This window comes from Cyphomyrmex costatus, unplaced genomic scaffold, assembly GCF_001594065.2.
Source record: "Cyphomyrmex costatus isolate MS0001 unplaced genomic scaffold, Ccosl1.0 scaffold229, whole genome shotgun sequence".
NCBI lineage: Eukaryota > Metazoa > Arthropoda > Insecta > Hymenoptera > Formicidae > Cyphomyrmex > Cyphomyrmex costatus.
The window spans coordinates 1,024,756-1,044,244 of NW_017276357.1; the positions used below are offsets into that span (position 1 = coordinate 1,024,756).

Sequence of the window (19,489 nt, forward strand, 5' to 3'; positions counted from 1 at the left end):
TATATATTTACATTGTATATAGTGAAATATTTTGATATAGGAATTGAATGTAGATTCAATCGATTCATTTCATTCTTGTTGCTTATCTTGTTCTAAAACAAGTTATGTTATCTTTATGAGCTGCCACTTAAGATACTTATTAAAAGAGCATTCTAACGAATTTCTGATATCCCGCAGCGCTTTAGGACTGCGAATATCAAACGCGGCGATATAAACGAGGCTCGTGCCGATAAAGGAAATGTGTAAACGGCTTAAAATAAAGCGTGGCATGAATCGTTCCGAGAGAAAGTAAGGGAGTATACGACAGCGAATAGGTACTGTTGAACAGTCACTTGGGTACAGTAGCGGAGTAAGCCCCGACAGTGGGGGCGCAAGCTCACCTTATCGGCCATTACTGCCTCGTAAAAACCCTCCCGTTTCACCTCTGCCACCGGTATCCAACCTAAACCAACCTCTCTTCTCGGCCGTAAGCAGTCTCCTTTTACTCGATTTTTGCTCGCATACGGTGCGTGCCCAAGTGCATAAATATCCATAATATTACGACTTTTGCTATATCGGCTTATCCTTCCGCATTCGACTTGGATCGATTGCTCCAAAAGTACAATTAACCAATGGCCAAGAATAAAAAGTACATATATTATTTTGTTTTTATATTTTTCCAACTTCTTAAAACTGTTCTGATAACTTTAACAGATTAGTTCTTGCTAAAACCTTCGAATATACATTAATAAAGGATTCAACATGACGACAGACTCTTCAAGACTCATAGATATAAATTCATAGAGTTTACAATTTTAAAAAAGTACATAGCATAATCTAGAAAAGGCATATACATATAGTCTAATATATAATAATATGATAAATTTAATAGAAAAAAAATCTATTTTCAAAAATTTCAAAAAAATAAAATGTAACAGTTTTCTTTTTAACATGCAAGACTAATATATCTCAACATCCTAATACAAATCAAATCACCTACTAAACGTTCAAGTTTGCACATAATCGCATCACGCTGATCTGTGTTATCACAAGGTACAAAATGTGCAAAGTTACACGGTGCCTGACTGATGCACATACAGTCAGAATTCCAGACAGCCATTGTATCCATATCATACCGAAACAAAGTTTATATCAACATGATGTTTGCTATCGCGATGTAATCAAGTGCCCTGCCGTCCAGGCTACTACCCCTCCGGGCATCTCTACCCATTCCCTCTGTCACCCCCGCGATTCTCACGCCAGGTTGTCATATCGGGTTTGCGTCGCGTGGAAGGGCGTGGAGTTACGACGCTGCGTTTTTAACGGTTATTTGTCACACGGACCCCAACAAGTCTGGTTCCCTTCCATTTCAAAATCTTCTATCAAAGCTTCCTATTATCCCTATAGCAGAATCATTCTCTCTCCACGTATTTTATTGGCACGCGTTCCGGAACGCGGACGTAGTAGATCGAAAGCAACAAACCTTTTTTTTTCAAATTTTAGAAATAAAACTGAACATTCTGTACTAATTAAACCAATTTCTTATATTTGTATGCAAATAAGAAATATAGAATATTATAACATTACTTGTATATTGCTGTAATTATTACGTATATACATTTATTCTCAATTTAAGGTTTTTTTTTCCATAGAAAATATTATTATATTTCTCTTACGAGAAAGAGAGAAAGAGAGAGAGAGAGAGAGAGAGAGAAAATATAATATAAAATAATAAAGAGTATATAAAACACAAAACAAAAAAAGGAGATAAAAATTCTTTGCTTCTAATATATTACTTTTTTATTTAATTGTCATTTAACCCGAGAATCACTCAATCTTTTTTTTTATGTAAACGAGATGTGTTTACACCCTATTTAAAATCACTATCATTAACAACAAATTGTATATTATTATACTTTCCGATTTATTATTATTTGAGAATATTATGGATATGAATCTATCATTATAATACAATTTTTTGAAAATGTAAGAAATCAAATAAATATTAAGTGGAATAAGCACGTTAGTAGCTTCATTAATTAAATAACTATTATTTCTAAACAATAAAAATTTTAAATAACGCTCTTATACCATTTTTTTATTACGGATTTTTGATGAAGTTGTATATTTAAAAATTCATAGATTTTATTAAAAATAAAAGAAAATATCTATAATAATAAATATCCATACAAAATAATATTTTACAATAATTCATATTTTCTCAGAATATAAAAATCGGAATATAAAAATATTCCAAGTGATATACAGGGTGAGGTATTTAAAACAGGTCGCCTGAATAACTCGTTTGTTTTTAACAATAGAAGGAAAAGTATCAAACAAAAGTTGCTTGGTTTCGAGAGGCACATAATGTGATATCAATAAATTGTTTTGTAGGTGGAGGTGTAAAGAATACGCAAAGGACAAATCTGTTTTTTTAAATGGAATAATGTTTTTTATTTACATTCTGATAGAGCTATCAATCGAAGTGCGTGTTTTGCGAATATAAATCGCACCATAGATAAAAATCATATCGACTTTTTCCGCTTTCGTATAACGCATTTCGCAAGATACTCACTTGGATCTACAGATAAATTCAAACCGATCAGTAAATATGGATAATGCTATTTGCGGTATATCAACAAGCAGAGAAGACACGAAATTATTCGAAGAGTGCCTTAAAACAATTTATTTTCCGTTCAATTATTTTCCATTATTGACCTTGCGTAGTTATAGGTTATTGTATCTGTCTTAAAATGTTCTATCAGAATGTAAATAAAAAAACATATCATTCCATTTAAAAAAACAGATTTGACCTTTGACTATCCTTTACGCCTTCACTTATAAAACAATTATTGATATTATATTAGATATATGTGCCCCTCGAAACCAAGCAACTTTTGTTTGATACTTTTCCTTCTATTATTAAAAACAAACGAGTATTCAGGTGACCTGTTTTAAATGCCTCACCCTATATATGCTACACTCGAGTTAAAAAATAATAAAAATTTTACTTTTTATGCGACATCTATAGATAGATGTATACAAATTTTGGAAAAATATGTATAATACTGATGTAGAAATTATTTTTTATCTTTAATTATTTATCCTCAAATTTATTACGAGTCTCACTTTACATGGCGTTTCATCCATGAGATATCGCACTAAACGAAATTAGGGGATGAAATATCAAGATTACCGCACTCCTGTGAAGTAAAAGGAGATGTGCATAGCTGTTTAAACCGAAGGGGTGGATAAATTTTATGCTGAGACCCTAAAATGCTTTCATTTGGAGGAACAAAGAAAAAGGAGATCGGCAAAGCATGCCGGGAGGGATTGGCTGGCTGAACAGCAAAGTGGGAAAACCGTAGAGCACGTTTAGAAGAGCGAAAAATATTTCGGTCGTTATTCACGCCTTTCTTGAAAAATGTTTGCCCGTATATTCTAAAAAATTTCAACCTCGCGGAAACCTTCGTCCGACGAATTGTTCTTCCAAAAGTCTAAGTTATAATAAAAAAAAGTTTAAAGTCGTCATATCATAAAATATTATGAGAGAAATAAACTTTTTTCTTTTATCAACTCTCTCGAAGTTGTGTTTTATTACGAAATTTCTATTTATCAATGCATAATTATTAATTTGATTCATTCGAACTAATTCTCGTGTTGTTTCAAAAAGTATACATAAAAGAAAGATCTTGAAAAAAATTGATCGTATGAAAGAAACTCGACTTGAAAAACTAAAAAAATTTCACCAAGTAATGAAACATTTTTTTTCGGCTCATTGAGAACAGTTTCAAATGCGAAAGGGAGTGACGGTTGAAAGAAATCTGCCGAGTTTCGACGTATTCAACCATAAACTGAGAAAGGGAGCGACTTAACTGGTTGCCAACTCTAACAAGAACAGCCAATACGTTGATTGCTGCTGGGGATTTGCCGGTATAACTTTGCAAAACACGATACCAAAGCTTGCCTTCAGTAACCCTCACTCCTTTTCCGCTTCCCTGCCGGTTACACGGTAGGTATATATACGACGTCGAATCATACATGGGACCAATCAAATCAAAGTAAGTGAATTGGGTCCATGAAGGACTTCCCAGACTTCCTCCTGAGATATTTCCTGTAGGCTTATCCCCCCGAGTTTCCGCAACGTTGGACGGTTTTTGTACATAAGACTAATGATACATCAAACGTCAGGAAATTGTATTTCATGTGCTCCTAAATTAAATAACAATTAATATATATATTTCAATAAATCGTAGTTTTATGAAAATTGAATTGTATTTTTATACAATTCAATTTTCGTATAAACATAATAAAAACAGAAAGATCGTATATAGCGAAATTATATATGAAAAGATACTACATATATTGTTATACATTTGTATATTTTCAATTTTTTGCATTTTTTTTTAATTCAAATGAAAATTAAAAAATCTTTTAAGTATACACTAATGTTTAAAAAAGTATTGTCTGTATAAAAAAAATATTGATTTCCGAATTAATTAAACTGTAAATGTTTATAAAAAATCGTATTCAAACTATACATGTAGGTACGTATTATTACGTGTACTATTGTATATTCTGATATAACGTATGTATATAATACAAGTGCCACTATTTTTATTAACTCATTTCGCAAAACAAATCAATTGAAGATTTCAAGGACTCTTATATAATAATAATTAATACGTTAAACAGGGCGAATAAGAGTCAAATCAATGCCTTACTGATGAGTCCAGTAGTGGAAGCCGGAACGAAACGCCAAAAATTACGTGATATTCTTCGCAATATATAATATTAGAATAAATTATCAGATTTAGATTTTTAATTGTAATTTGACTCTTTTCGCAAACGTAGCGATAAAAATTAAAAGACTTGTACATGGGAATACGTTTGACGCGCTTTCTTATGTTATAAATTATTACATCTTATTTACTTCGTAGGGGCTGCTTTATATGCCCCTTTCGAGCGTATCTTGTAACAATATTCCATCTCATTTGAAACGGAATAGTCTCTTCACGTATCACCAGTTTCGGTCTTCCGGTGCCATCCGGAACGCGCTCACGCTCTCAAAGAACCCTGTTTGCACGCGGCACGGGAGTACCGAGGACACTTGGTATGAGGAACGCGTAGCTACGCAGCAAGATCGTAGCTCAACGTGGGATATACCCTCCTCCAGCCTTGCCAAGGTAGGTAATCCTCTCGGGGGCGTGAGTTACTGCCTAGCGTCCCTCGCGTTCTACTCTCTTCTCTCCCACCTTCTTCCATACCTTCCAGATCCCCTTCCACGTCTCCCTTCCCTCTTACGCTCTACCAGGACCTTCGTCTCGTTTTCTGCCAGGGCATCTCCTCCTCCTCCTCCTCCTCTCCTCTTCTCTTCTCTTCTCTTTTCTCCTCTCTCGCTCTTTCTCTTCATACTCTCTTTCCTCTCCTAAGGGCTGCCGAGAAAGCACCGGGAGAAAGTTAGTGGACGAAGGGAGAAGGTAAGATGTTGCTACGTGGCACAGCTGGAGCGCATTAGTCAACCGTAATTAATAAGTTATATACAACAGAGACTAACGAAGAGTGCGACGTTACACTGCCGAGACATCGTCTCTCTTTTAGGGGAGAGGCAACGCGACCTCTCGGGGTGTGACGACGGAAACCTCAACGATCATAAATACATGCTAAAAACCTGACGGTATAAATAAACTAAGGGTTGACACTCGCAAATGAGGAACAGCAAAGACGCGTATATTTCTTCTACAGCTACCAACCAATAGAATTAGTGGTCAGATAAAACGCTTATAGAATTTAGCTGCGTCTCGTTGCTACGTGTAATAAGCTTAACATTTCTTACGCCAGCAATAATCCAACGAGCAAATAGTCTAAATTGTAATAAAATATTAAAAAAGAAAAATATTGAGTAAAGTTGGATTTTACGACTGCCTTGCTAAAATTGTAACTAATAATTTGTAATGTATAATGTATATTTGTAACTGTATAAGATAGAGAAATTACACATACGTGTTATTTATATTATAATAAAAAAAAACTTATATTTAACGAATGTATGTCTAAAGAAGCTATTGTTTCGAGATATATATTTGCGATTGAGAAGATTCATTATAATTGCTGTGCCAATTATTAAATTATACAGAGTATTAAAAAAACCATTCAGCAAGTATATGTAGATATAGAAAAAAGTTGAGCTTTCGACAGTTTCAACTAAGTTCACTAAGATTATTTTACTCAATATGGTAAGTATTATCTACATACAACATATTATATAAACACTGAGGTGGTTTTTTGAACACTCTGTATATTGCGTGAATGGAGTATTCTTTTTTGGAGTAATTTTTTCAAACTCCAGTTAATTTCGGAAGGAACGATAATTTGGTGAATCCATTCATGTAATCATGGTTCGGTAAAACGATGAGGAATACATTGAGAAAAATTACACGACACGGACAAGAATGTTGCCAGTAATTAGAGGGATATACCATAAAAAGAAGGGAGCTATAACCTATTCAAGAATCAGCTTTATACGTGTGAGTATTTTTGAATAAGCGCGCAATCATGCCGCGAGCAAGGTAGCGACTTTACTTCTTTATACATATACGTAAGTAAAGTTTTACTAAGCGAAAATAATGAAAAAAATGACTAAAATTTTTTTAATATATATATATCGCAATTGTTTGAAAATTTGTATTAGTTTGTACATTATTTTTACACATCTTTAAAAGTCATTAATATTTTTATCTTTCTAGTAATAAATATAAAATTAATCAATCCTGAATGCATTTTTAAATCGAATGAATTGCTGATTATAATATGGTACAGTTACAATTTACATTATCGTAATGGAATAAAGATCGATCATTATAGTCGTCATTCGTATATTACTCAAAATAATATTCGTTCTCTGCGTTTTAATGAAGTTCGTAGACGGAATATCATTAACGCGCTTCTGAGTTACGTGATTCGTTGTAATTCAGCCATCGCTGCATCTGATGACATGGAGCGAAGACGCTGATTGGCTGACAGTCTGTCGAAGCACGCAATTAATCGCGAGCAAAAAAGTGGCCGGCAGAGATCCCGACGATAATTTTGCGTGTATCCCCTCAAGAAATTTAATTAACACACACACGCGAATATAAGATCTCCTTCTCTTTTTCATCTCTCATTTTCTGACACTCAACAACGAGAACGAAAGGGAGGTATAAGAAAGAAAGAGGAAGCTGGAAGAAGGAACAGGAGGAGGAGGAGGAGGAGGAGGAGGAGAAAGAGGGAGGATACGAGGTGGCTTCTCTACAACGAGCCAGCTGCTACTCGCGGTAATCGTAATAATTATGCAAAGACCGAACGCAACGGTGCATCTCGAGCAAAGGGGAAGAGAAGGAGGACGCTGTGGGACGGGGCATACAAAAGGAGCAAGCCGAACCGAGATGGTGGTGGAGATGGCATGCAAAGGAGGCTCGGCGTATAGGTAAGAGAACCGAGCCGGTTGTAAGGCGACACCTCGCGGCTCCGTACATCTTTCTCCGTCTCCCTCGTTTCCCCTATCCGAGGGGAAATAAACGACGAACTTTCCCTTTCTTGTTGCTCTTCGTTTCCACGCCGAGGGTTTCCATTCCTCGAAGTCCTATCCGAATCGTCATTGTTGTTTCCTCGTGCGAAAATCTCGCCGAAGAGAAACGATATGGTTTACGATTTGACATTTTTGTCCATTGTTCCACCATGTTTATTTTGGATGTTCATCGATGTTACAATGCGGTACTACCTTGCCAATGAATTTACGATTTTCCTACGACGACGTCGTTTCTTTTTTTACCTTTGACTATGAGACAGACGCTTGGCAAAGTATCCTTTTGATCGTATAAATAATCACCAAAGAGGCCGAGAGTTGAAAAGAAAAAAAAAATATTTCCAATACGAGAGAAGTGGAGAGAGAGAGAGAGAGAGAGAGAGAGACCAATACAGGTGAGTAACGTCGCGACACCTTCTAATGAAATGGATCGTCTGTCTTACTTACATCGCCTCGCATCTATAAACTCACACGCCAGGTAACACGCATACACAAAATAGATACGTGTGCGTATCCGCCATTGTGAGAGGAAGGGGGGACATGGTTACCAGCGGGCAACCGACCCACGAACCATCCACATATATCTGCGTCCTAAAAGGAATTCAAGAATATATTTTACATATGCTTTATTGCCGCCTTATTTCCAACTCTACGGCCATGGCCCTCGAAGAGATCGCGCATAGTAGGTGCGTGCGGATGCATTCCATCTCCGTGGAAAGCCGCGTGGATTACGTGAATTAACGCACCAACTTTCGCGAATTTTGTCGCGTAACTCCGAATGCGAATCTTCCTTTCGGAGCGCGTTATTATTAGTCCGTAAACGAAGTGGCAAACGATTAAAGCTAATTAGCAGTTTCTGCAGACGCGCCCGAGCGCGTTTGTTTGATAAATTGCAAAGAATGTCTTTTATTAATGGAACTTTCCGAGATATCAGACGTTATAATTATAGATCCAGGGGAACGGCAGGGAGCGATGTAAATCTCCAACGTGTGTAGTTCCCTTATGGTTACGTGTCTCATGGTAATGACTTAACTTATACGCATTAATAAGTATCGGACTAGATGATTTGATAATTTGCAAGCGGGGCTATACGCGGATTGCCGGCAAACCTTTTATTTACATTCTTTTGCAGTATGCTCCTCTCAGAGCGGAGCAAGACATAGAGGGCAGGTTTCCCGTTCTTGTGATTCGACGAGGCCCCAGGGGGCCTACCGCGGTACGTTCAGATACAGTCTGAGGAGGAGGAGAAAGAAAAAGCCGGTTCTCTGACGAATAAGACGCCATCGCGCGTTTAACCTGTAAGAAACTATGATTACCGCGCCGCGGTTGAACTGCACTTTGAATTTGGATTTTCGAAAACGATACGTTAGATAGCATCGCAATTACTAATGATTACTACGGACAGCTTTGGAATTTCATAGGGGGAGCAAATTATACTTGACGCGTCCAACAACGTTAAAAAAGTGGCGCGCGCGATAATGGTGGAGCGATATTGCTCGCATTTAAAGAGTCGTAAAAAGACAATAATCTTGTGCCGCTGCCGCCGCAAATATCTCTGCGAACTCGTATAGTTTTAGAGGTGCAAAATGATGACAGCGGAATCAAATATAATTACTAAGACGCCAACTTTTTCGCAGAAGAGGACACTCTACTGTAACCTGAAATATTTTACTCCTCTTTATCGCAATTGTGTCTCTAAGTTTCTAACGAATATATTCGGTACAAAATGTAGAGTTATGGCGAAAAAAAAATTTGCACCATTATTCAACCCGCAGTTGTAGTTTTCATCTCTCGTAGACCAATGAAAAGAAGGGAGGTTTACAGAAAATGCGAAAGAGGCAAGAAGTGCGATTATTCCGTAGCGCGAAAATAATAATGAACTCGCGTAAATCAAGAAAGTTAGAGGGCGAACTACTCGCGGAATACTCCATTCACGCATATCCGCAATACGCGAGAGTGCGGAGCTGCCAAAAATGTTCTCCGCGCGGCAGCCTTTCTGGCATATTAAAAAGTCCGCCATGTGTGTGACTCACTGAATCCAGACGTAATGAATGCTCCGTGAAAAAGTGCTTGGGTATCGAGTGATCGAGCGACACGTATAATGAGCCACGCTCTATCGAGATGTCCAGGACTTCGACCGAAACGCCGGACACACTATGGATTATCTGGATTCCGCGATTCCGCGCAAAAGGGTGAAAAAACGGAAAGAGATGGTCCGGTTGGTTGGCGAATGGTTAGCTGTTACAGGTTGGCCGGTCTCTCGCGGTTAAGATGGACGAGGCGGCACGCTACGAGATCTTATCCAAGCGCAGCAGCGGCCACTGAATCATCCGCTTTGAATAGGGCTTCACTCCCTATATTATATCTATAGATACTAATCTCATACCTACACGTCCACGAGACAATATACCCTCTTTCGTATATTGGAAAAGAGAGAGTAAGAATGTCACAGAAGGAGAGGAAAAAACAGAAAGATCAATCAAATGTGAAGTTAAAAAATATTTTTAATTCGAAGAACTTTTTCAAAAACATTGTATTTAGCAAATAAAGTAATTACGAGGCTCATATGAATAAATCCAAAAGAAACGATAAAATGGCAATGTGAAATTTTATTCAATAACGTAATTTTAAATTACATTTTTATTGTTCATTATTGAATAAAATTTTATATATAAAGAATACACACTATATAACAACTAGTGTCGACTCACATTAACACTTTATTGTTTTTTTTTTTTTTTTTTTTTTTTTTTTTTTTTTTTTTTTTTTTTTTTTTTTTTTTTTTTTTTTTTTTTTTTTTTTTTTTTTTTTTTTTTTTTTTTTTTTTTTTTTTTTTTTTTTTTTTTTTTTTTTTTTTTTTTTTTTTTTTTTTTTTGGATTATTTGTAGCTTATAATCTTTAAATGTTATTAATTGGCGTAAAAATACTAAATGAATACGAATTTAAAAAAGAGAACTTGTCTTTGAAATGACAAGTTACACAAGAAGGTTATAATAAATCAAGAAAAAGACGTATGTACGTAGTATGAGAAATGTAGGTATTATACAACGAAGCAGAACTTTATTTCATTGTAATGACGTATTAGCTAATTATCTTTCTGCAACTATCATAGAAAATATATTACCGTAACGCGTGTGTTATATAAATTAGAAATATTTATTATACAAGGAAGATACACGATAGGCAATCCGTGCAAAGAGTAGATATTAATATTAATTATGTAGGTCTTATCGTGTCTCGCACGTACATGAGTCGTTTAGTACGCTCGATGACTTAACGCGGTGCATTACTCCTCCTGAGATCGCTAATTAGTGATAAATTCATTAACTCAATGAAATATAACATAAGAGATAGGACACCAATCTACAGATATCTTAAGTCTCTCTCGGCAGTAGTCAGCAGAGGGGGAATAACCCGGGCTACGCTCGAAAAAGAGGTTCGTGCCGTAATTGTAAACATTGGATTAATGCAAATGCGCGCTTAAAAGCTTAATTGCTTTGATAAAGCATGGCGGTGCATTAAATTCAAATGCATGTAAATTAATTCAAATTTATGAGAAATAGGTGGACGCGGAGCACTTACTGGAAAACAGGGAAAATAAAAATTAGTCCCCGCGGGGCCAGCCCTTGCGATGAGACTCTTTTTTCGTCCTACCCCCTTTCTGCCTCCCTCCCTCACGCACTACCCCATGCCCTCCTACCAATTCCCTCTACCGCGCCCCTCTGTTTCGCCAACACGCCATGTTGCCAACCAGATTGGCTGCGGTGCAAGTATTGCCGATAAATTTCGTCTTCGGCTCTCGTCTGATAAATGTCGAATTTTAACACGTGCATCGATCGGTTGCATCCGTAATTAACAAACGCGAACTTCTTCACTCGGGCGCTTGAATTATTTCAAATCAAAAACCAATATATTATTAAGTTACAAATTAATAGATACAAGTTCTATGACAAGCGCGATTAAAATTAAATTACATTAATAATTGCAATTTTTCAATAAAAAAAAGATATCCAATAATATTTTTCATGTCAAATGCTTCAAAATTATCGATTATAATTTATATAATATGTATATTGTTACAATACAAAATACATTGTCATAAATTTCTAATAATAATTGTAACAACATAAATATAAAAATAATTTCTCCAATTGCCAATTAAGTAGTTTCTTGATGTATTGTAAATAATTTATTAGTCGTAAAGAAGCAAGACGCGAATTTCTCGAAGTTCCAATTACGATAGAAAAATTCTTAAATTGATATTATATTTCTATTAAATAATAATCGCGTGCATTCTTCATAAATGCAATAATGATTCATCAATATTTTTACAATCTTGATCTAGATAAGCACATTTTACAAGAACTCGATTCGTGTTATCGAAAACCGACCAATCATTGACGCCACGGCAACTTTATCGTTGTTACTCACTCTCGTGCCGCGGTTACTCTCCGGAGGGATTACATAAATTATACCGGAATATTATCCCTGTCTATACAACGGATTGATTAATGATAATGTATTAAAACGATGGTTAAATTAGCATCGTAGCACGATTCCTCGACTTTTACGACATGATATGATAAAAAGTTTAATGAAATGACATTATAATCAGTCTGGTAATGTAATTGAGAAAAATATGTTTAAATTTACAGCATGCACAAATATTAAGAGACTTACAAAACTGTTTTAGAACTAAATTATAGTTTTTGACAAATTTTAGACACCGTTTTTACTTTTTTAAAGAAGTGTAGATACGTGTAATTATCAAAATATTTTCAACGACTTTGAAGAAAAATGACTATGTAGAAAGAATGTATGCATAAAGAATTGTACATACTGGTAGCACTCGACAATGGGTATCGTTACAAAATGGTTATCAAAAAAATGCAAATCACTAAGTACAAACGTGTAATGCCCGTAAGACTTCATGTCTGACAGACATTAATGAACAAACTGTCGACAAACAATTTTATTAATGCTACAGGCAACTTGATTCAATCGATACGTAGTTAAGCGTTAATAAAATTACTACTGTAAGCTGCTGTGTGTAATCATAAGCCCTACGATAAGCTGTTTGTATCACGCTACTTGCTGTGATCATCGGCAGTCTCGTTAATATTATAGTGCACACGAAATGTTGCTAAACCATTATTTTAGCTCGGAATAATTTAAAATACATTTTTTTATTTTGAAATAGAATCACTAATGTTATAGATTTAAAAGCATCCAATTTTTTTTATCAAAGTTACGTAAATGCGATTAACGTTGCAAACTTCAATCTCAATCTTGATATTTTCAAGAAACAGAGTTTTGAACTTGAAAATTTTATATAAGAACTTAAGAAAAACCGCTTAAGTATAAGATAGAACATGTTCGATCACCGTAAATGTGTAAGTTAAACATAGTAGCACGCATGTAGTGTTACTAAGATATAAAGATTGAACATAGCTAATCATTAAAACGATATTCAATATATAATATATTAAGTTGTTATAAAGATTTCTTCAGCCTTTCCTCATCGATCCCATTTTTTTTAATACATGCGGTATCACCATTATTATCGTATACTCGGCTGTCTTTCCATTTACAGTAAATGAGACCATTTATCCAGTTTTACTTGTTTTTCATAATGCAATGTAATTCTTCGCCCCATTACTTGTGGCTTTACCCTTGTGGCTATCATCGCTACTCGCTAATTTGCGGAAAACAGTAATTGCATCTTCTTTTTACGGGAGAAAAAGAACGAGTATAACCAAAATGTGACGTATACCACCGGCATTCATTTTTTAAATAACGGCATCGTTTATTTATCGGCACTCAATTTTACGCAAAGACTATCGCATTACAATATCTTTGTAAAAGACATGCGAGAGCGAAGCTTCTCCTACAGTAATTATTCTCGTTCCAACCAATCGAGCGCGGTTCGCACCATTCCTTCGTTACTCTTCACCTTCTTCGCTTCCACCTCTTCCCTTTCCGCAATTTCATTCTCCCGGTCTCTCATGAAAGTATGGCTACGCGAGTTGCCTAACTAAAAGTTCTTTTCACAAATTGCTGGTTATTACGCACGTTACATCCACGTAGTTGTTACGTTCATCGATGCGGTTACTTTATGTTACTTCATATATTCTATATTAAAATCTGTTTAGACAGATTACGATTTCTTATCTTTAATATTCTCGTTCGTTTCTGTTTCAATTAATAATTGATGAATTGTAACGCAAGTTAAATTTACGAAAAATATAAAAAATATGCAATGTTTATAGATTACCGTTTCAATGATTACTTTTACAAAGTCGATAATGAAAAGTAGCATTTTAATATTTGTATATATTATATATTATACGTAATATCGAGAGCAAGTAATCTTCAATCACTTTTCCTGTTGTCTTATGATACAAATGTGAGTGATAAAAAATATGAGTTATAGTTGATACTCCAATAGTTATGTGCCATTCGAAACACGACGCGGAGAATAGAAGTCTACCTGACATAGTGAACAGCAAGGAAGGTAGTGGAGCACGAGTAGGAGAAAAAAGAGATAAAGAAGGACAGGATACAATAAAGAAGGACATCTAAACAAGGAGTGAGAAAGAGGGATAAACGACAAACAGTTAAGAACGGCCAACCATGGAGATGATGGAGAGAGAAGGGAAGAATCGTGAACCGAAAGGTATCGTGAGGAGAAAGAGTGAAGCACATGCACGAAGAAGAAATGAGGGGGCAGGAGACAAGAAGGGGGGATATCAAGAGCGGACCTCCCAAGTTGCGGCGAAATGGCGGATCATCATCGTCGCGTCATCCGTGAGCCGAATACTCTTGTAGGTACCTCGGTTATTAAACTGCCTCATACATTGCGTATTCTGCCCGTCGCCGTGTTAAAAAAATTACTGAGCCAAGTACCTGAAATTCCCACTTACGGCACAAACAAGTTTTATGCTGCTGTGCATTCCTTTCGATCGCCGATCGCAAATTTTCGTAGATTTCGTAAATTATTGGATTTTAAAATTTGTGGTATGATTTCCATCGAATTCTTTAAAATATGTGTATGTACAATTTTATATGATTATTATTATACAAATAACTTTATAATTTATGCTATATTAAATTATCAAATTGTTATAACGTATTAACATTTAAAAACTTATAATTATTGTAACATTTACAAGATATAAAATAAAATATTTTATAAAGAATATATTTAAGAAACAAGTGCCAATATGATTCATATATCAAAGTATATGTTTAAAGTATTAGATGAATTTGATACCATAAGTTTCTTTCATATTGAGAAAATAATAATGAAATTGATATAATCTATACGTAATAAATTTCGGCTTTTAGCAACAATTTATAATATTGTAACAATGTTTTTTTAATGTGTCCTAAAAATATCCCTTAATGAAGCTGTCAACAATATCATATCATTTCTTACAGTTCATCACTAGTAAGTCCCAAACGAAGCTACCATGGATACAAGTGGTCGACAGATGATATTGAACCAACAGATATTAATTTTAGGGATGTACGAAATATTTCCAGACGGGGGATTCTGATCCCCAGGCGTGTAAGGGAAAGATAAGGCACGGTGTGCCTAGCTCATAATCAATGGCTGTCGAGTAAAGTTATAACATGGATGTCAAATAAATTTTCCCGAACTTACGTCTGCGTAATGTTTCTCGTACAATCATGCATCACTACAGGTTATTAACACACTGCAGAATACTTGTTCGACATTGAAAGTACTATAGCATATATAACAAATTTATTCCTAATTATAATACTTATGTATTCAAGAATATATACAAGGTGGTCCCCACGTAAAATGTTACACGCTATAATAACTAAAAATATTTATCCTATCAAAAAGTTGTTGTATGAAAGTTTCATATATTCGAGGCGCCTTTCTAACTACGTAAACAAAAATCCACCCCCGTCCCCCTTGAAGAGGGGTGGGGGAGGGTGACTTCAAAGTTTCAAATGGGACCCCCTGTAAAATGTTACATATTTAGATTCTACGGAGAGAAACAAGTAAACTTTGTTTGAAATATTTCTTTGAAAAATGCTCCTATCAAAAGTTATGAACATTTAAATTTTAATGTAGAGTTCATTAAAATTAATGATAAATTAAATAAAACTCGTAGTTTTTCTGTTTTTATTTTTATTTTATTAAATGTTCGAATTGTTGACCATTAACATCTAAACACTTATTAAATCTTTTTACAAAACTTTACCTAACTCTAAACAACATTTCTGGAGTCACCTTAGTGCCAGCAATATGTATATTCTTCGTTTTAAGTTTTCTTTCGTCGCAAATGATTGAGATGTGACTTCCTGTTTAATATACCTCCATAAAAAATAGTCCAAGAGTGTAATATCAGGTAAACGAGGGGGCCATTGAACAGGACCTCCCCGACCTATCCATCTGTCATGAAATATCTCATTTAAAAGTGTATTACATTCAAAACTAACTAAATACATAGAGATCTGTATTTACGTTTTCCGATAAACGTATATTGTGTGTATATTTATGTTTCTTTTGATTAACATCAAGATTGTTTTTGTTTTCATTATATCGTGAACACAACTTTATGTCAATGGGGTTCAATCGTGAATAAAAGTTTAAATGTTTATAACTTTTGATAGGAGCATTTTCCAAAGAAATGTTTCCGACAAAATTTACTTGTTTTTTCCCGTAGAATTCAAATATGTAACATATTTTACAGGAAGTCCCATTTGAAACTTTAATGTTACCCCCCTCCTCTCTTCAAGGGGGTGAATTTTTGTTTACGTAGTTATATATGAAACTTTCTCATAAACAACTCTTTAATAGGACAAATATTTTTAGAGTTATTAGCTTATAACCCACTTTATGTGGATCACTCTATATAAACAAATATATACATATAATGCATATATATTTAAAATATTTTTATTAATTTAGAAAATCAAAAACGGAACATGAAAATATTCAATCAACATACAATCGATATACCTAGATAGATTAGTACAGTGTAATGCAAAAAAAATTTATTGCGCATTACAAATAGTATATTTGATTGAAAAATATATATTAAAATTATATAATGTAACTTAATAAATAAAAAATAATGGATATTAAATAGGCTACGAGTCTAAGCTACAAAAGTAAATAACAAGTATATATTACAAATTTAATTTTAATAAAGTTAAAATAAGAAATTGGAAAACGCATTATTTAGCCTGCGTATCTTAAAAATATTAAAATTATAATGAGAGATTTCATAAATAAAAAATAATGAAAATTAACTCGTTATTTACTTATGTTGATATTATATAGCAACTTACATTCTAGCTTAGACCCGTAGAGCCTATTTAATTTCTATTATTTTTTATTTATTAAGTCTTATTATAATTTTAATATTTTTAAGATACATAGGCTAAATAATGCGTTTTCCAATTTCTTATCTTAACTTTATTAGAATTAATTTTGGAACATATACTTGTTATAATTTACTTTTGTTGATATTATATAGCAACTTACTCCCAGCTTAAACTCATATCTTATTTAATTTCCATTATTTTTTGAAAAATATATATTGTAAAAATGTAATAAATTACAAAGAAATTGTTATAGAGCCATACAAAGGATATTCCTTACAATGCAGATGCACACATCTAACTGTCACAGTCGACATTTTACGAGTTTTCCGAATAAATTGGTAATTGTAATTCGATGGAAGACTGATCGAGGAAATTGTTACGGATGTGAACGCCACTGGCACGTGGAACAACTGTAATATGATACGCAATACCACGTGTGTCTCTAAGGATACAACCATAACGATTGGGGAGAGCCGAAACTCCCCATAGGCTACGTTTCTGGAATGTCGATGCCTCCATCTGCCACATATCCAAAGACGCGGTAGTGTCTCGCGCCGATTTACGCGCATGCACACGAGACCACCCCGTGTTTCTGTACACAGCGTAGAAAAAGATAGTATATCAGCCATTTTCTTTTCCAAATCACATTATTCGCATTTCAAAAATTTAACAACTTAAATCTCATTGAACGATTGTAATGTGAAATTGATGAGAATAAATCCAATGAGATTGAATCTCGTTAGTTATATACTAAATCTCTTTTACAAACATTTCTAAAAATTTAATATAAAAAAATTTCAAATCTTTCATAATCCAATATGTTGCATCTGTGGTTTTTTCTTATTAAGACAGTCGTCCTTTCTCACAGCTGAGATATGGATTTTATGAGTACAATCATTATGAACAAAATTCGAAAATCCCTACGGATGTTCTGACAGAATGGCGTCATCGTACACCATATGCTGCCCATTTTGGTGATATTCGTCGTCCGCTATGGTGACCAGACGGCGAATAAATCTTATGGTACCCTCTCAAAGGGGCGGTCTGATCGGGAAAAGATCGAAACTTTTAATGCAAGAAAATTATGGCCGCTCCGGTTCTATTTTACAAATTAAAAAAAAGCAGTTTTACGATGTAAAAAATTAATTAAGGGACAAATATAATCGAGGTGTTTATATAATATTTATTATATATGTTAAAAGACTCAATGAAATTACAAAAATAAAATATATCTGCTGCAATTGTATCAGCTTTCGATCAGCTAGTATTATAGAAATTGTATTACATATTATATCTAATTTTCTGTTCGCTTGAACTCAAGTACTTACTTGGACACTTGTAGGTATCTGGAGACATAGCAGTGTCTCGGTCTATTTTGACATAAACAACGTTCTTCCGACTTCTTATGAATAAGCAATAAGTACTTTCCTTTTTCGCTCTCATCTTTTATTCTTAAACGTTATTCCTGTCGTGACCGAGCATTCTATTCCCAAGCGTTATTCCCGACTTGGATTGCCTTTACCCTCGCGGCATATCTAGATACACTTGCCAGTCAATATTAATGTCTTTATTAACGACGGTATACTTCTCTCTTGGCCTTACGCATTGTTAATCGTGGCAGGATACGAGGAGAAAATGCAAAGTAGAAGTCATTATTGTACGTAATGCAAGACTGCGATAATAATTGAGTAACGTTATCTAAAAAGAACAACCGTATTATGCAAACGCGCGTATACTCTGCCTCTGATAGAATCGCTTAATTAAGTAGCCTTGGTGTATGTCATACACCGTATATTATCTCATACACCGCGTCATTGTCGTTGACATATATACATATATAGCATGATACAGATTACTGTCATTTTAATATACAAGTGCGAGCTTATCCTCCCCGTGTTATTCTGTAAATTAAATTCATCGTAATTTAACTGTTCCCGCGTTCGTAAGTTCTTCGGCTGTCCGCCTTTTACTTAGTTCCGCCTTTGCTTCTCAACCATAAAGAATTACACGTTCGAGAGCGGATGAAAACAGTGCAGTAAGAACGCCAGCGTATATAAATACGCGGACGCGCCACGTATGATCATATTGCGCCCATTAACATGGCGAAAAGTTGCTGCCGCTATCCGGAAAGCAAGGGAGCAGCAACCACGAAGCCTTTAAGCCACGGCGCACGGAAGTTTCCCCACTGATCCTCGGTGCTAGGCGAGTTTAAGCCCTGGGATTCTGGAGTTACTGCCATCATGGCACACCATGCACCACCGCCTATAGGTATATGAGTGTAGCTTTTCTAGTGTGCGAGCACAGAGTGTACTTGTAGCCTGAGCGTCTAGCGTTTCATTCGATCTCTTTTTCTCTCTCTCGTTGCCTCCGCTTTCGCCCATCCCCTGTTGTGAAAACCCCTTCTACAACTGTCCCCTCCTCCCGCCACCGATGCTCCCCCCTATACGGCTCTTCTTCTTTCTCTGTCTCTTTGTCGCGCTCTAACTTCGACTACCTCCCTTTCAGAGTGCGCTTCCATTGCTGAGTCGTGCAACCACGATCTAGTGCATCCCTATCGCGACAACGATCGTTCTCCGGACC

At 35.2% G+C, this 19,489-nt stretch overlaps 1 protein-coding gene across 1 annotated transcript in view; it reads right to left on the reverse strand.

Annotated features, from left to right (window-relative positions):
• Nucleotides 1–19,489, reverse strand: part of Ubx (ultrabithorax) — a 95,445-nt gene that overhangs the window by 14,565 nt on the left and 61,391 nt on the right. The gene's annotated exons all lie outside the window — the stretch shown is intronic.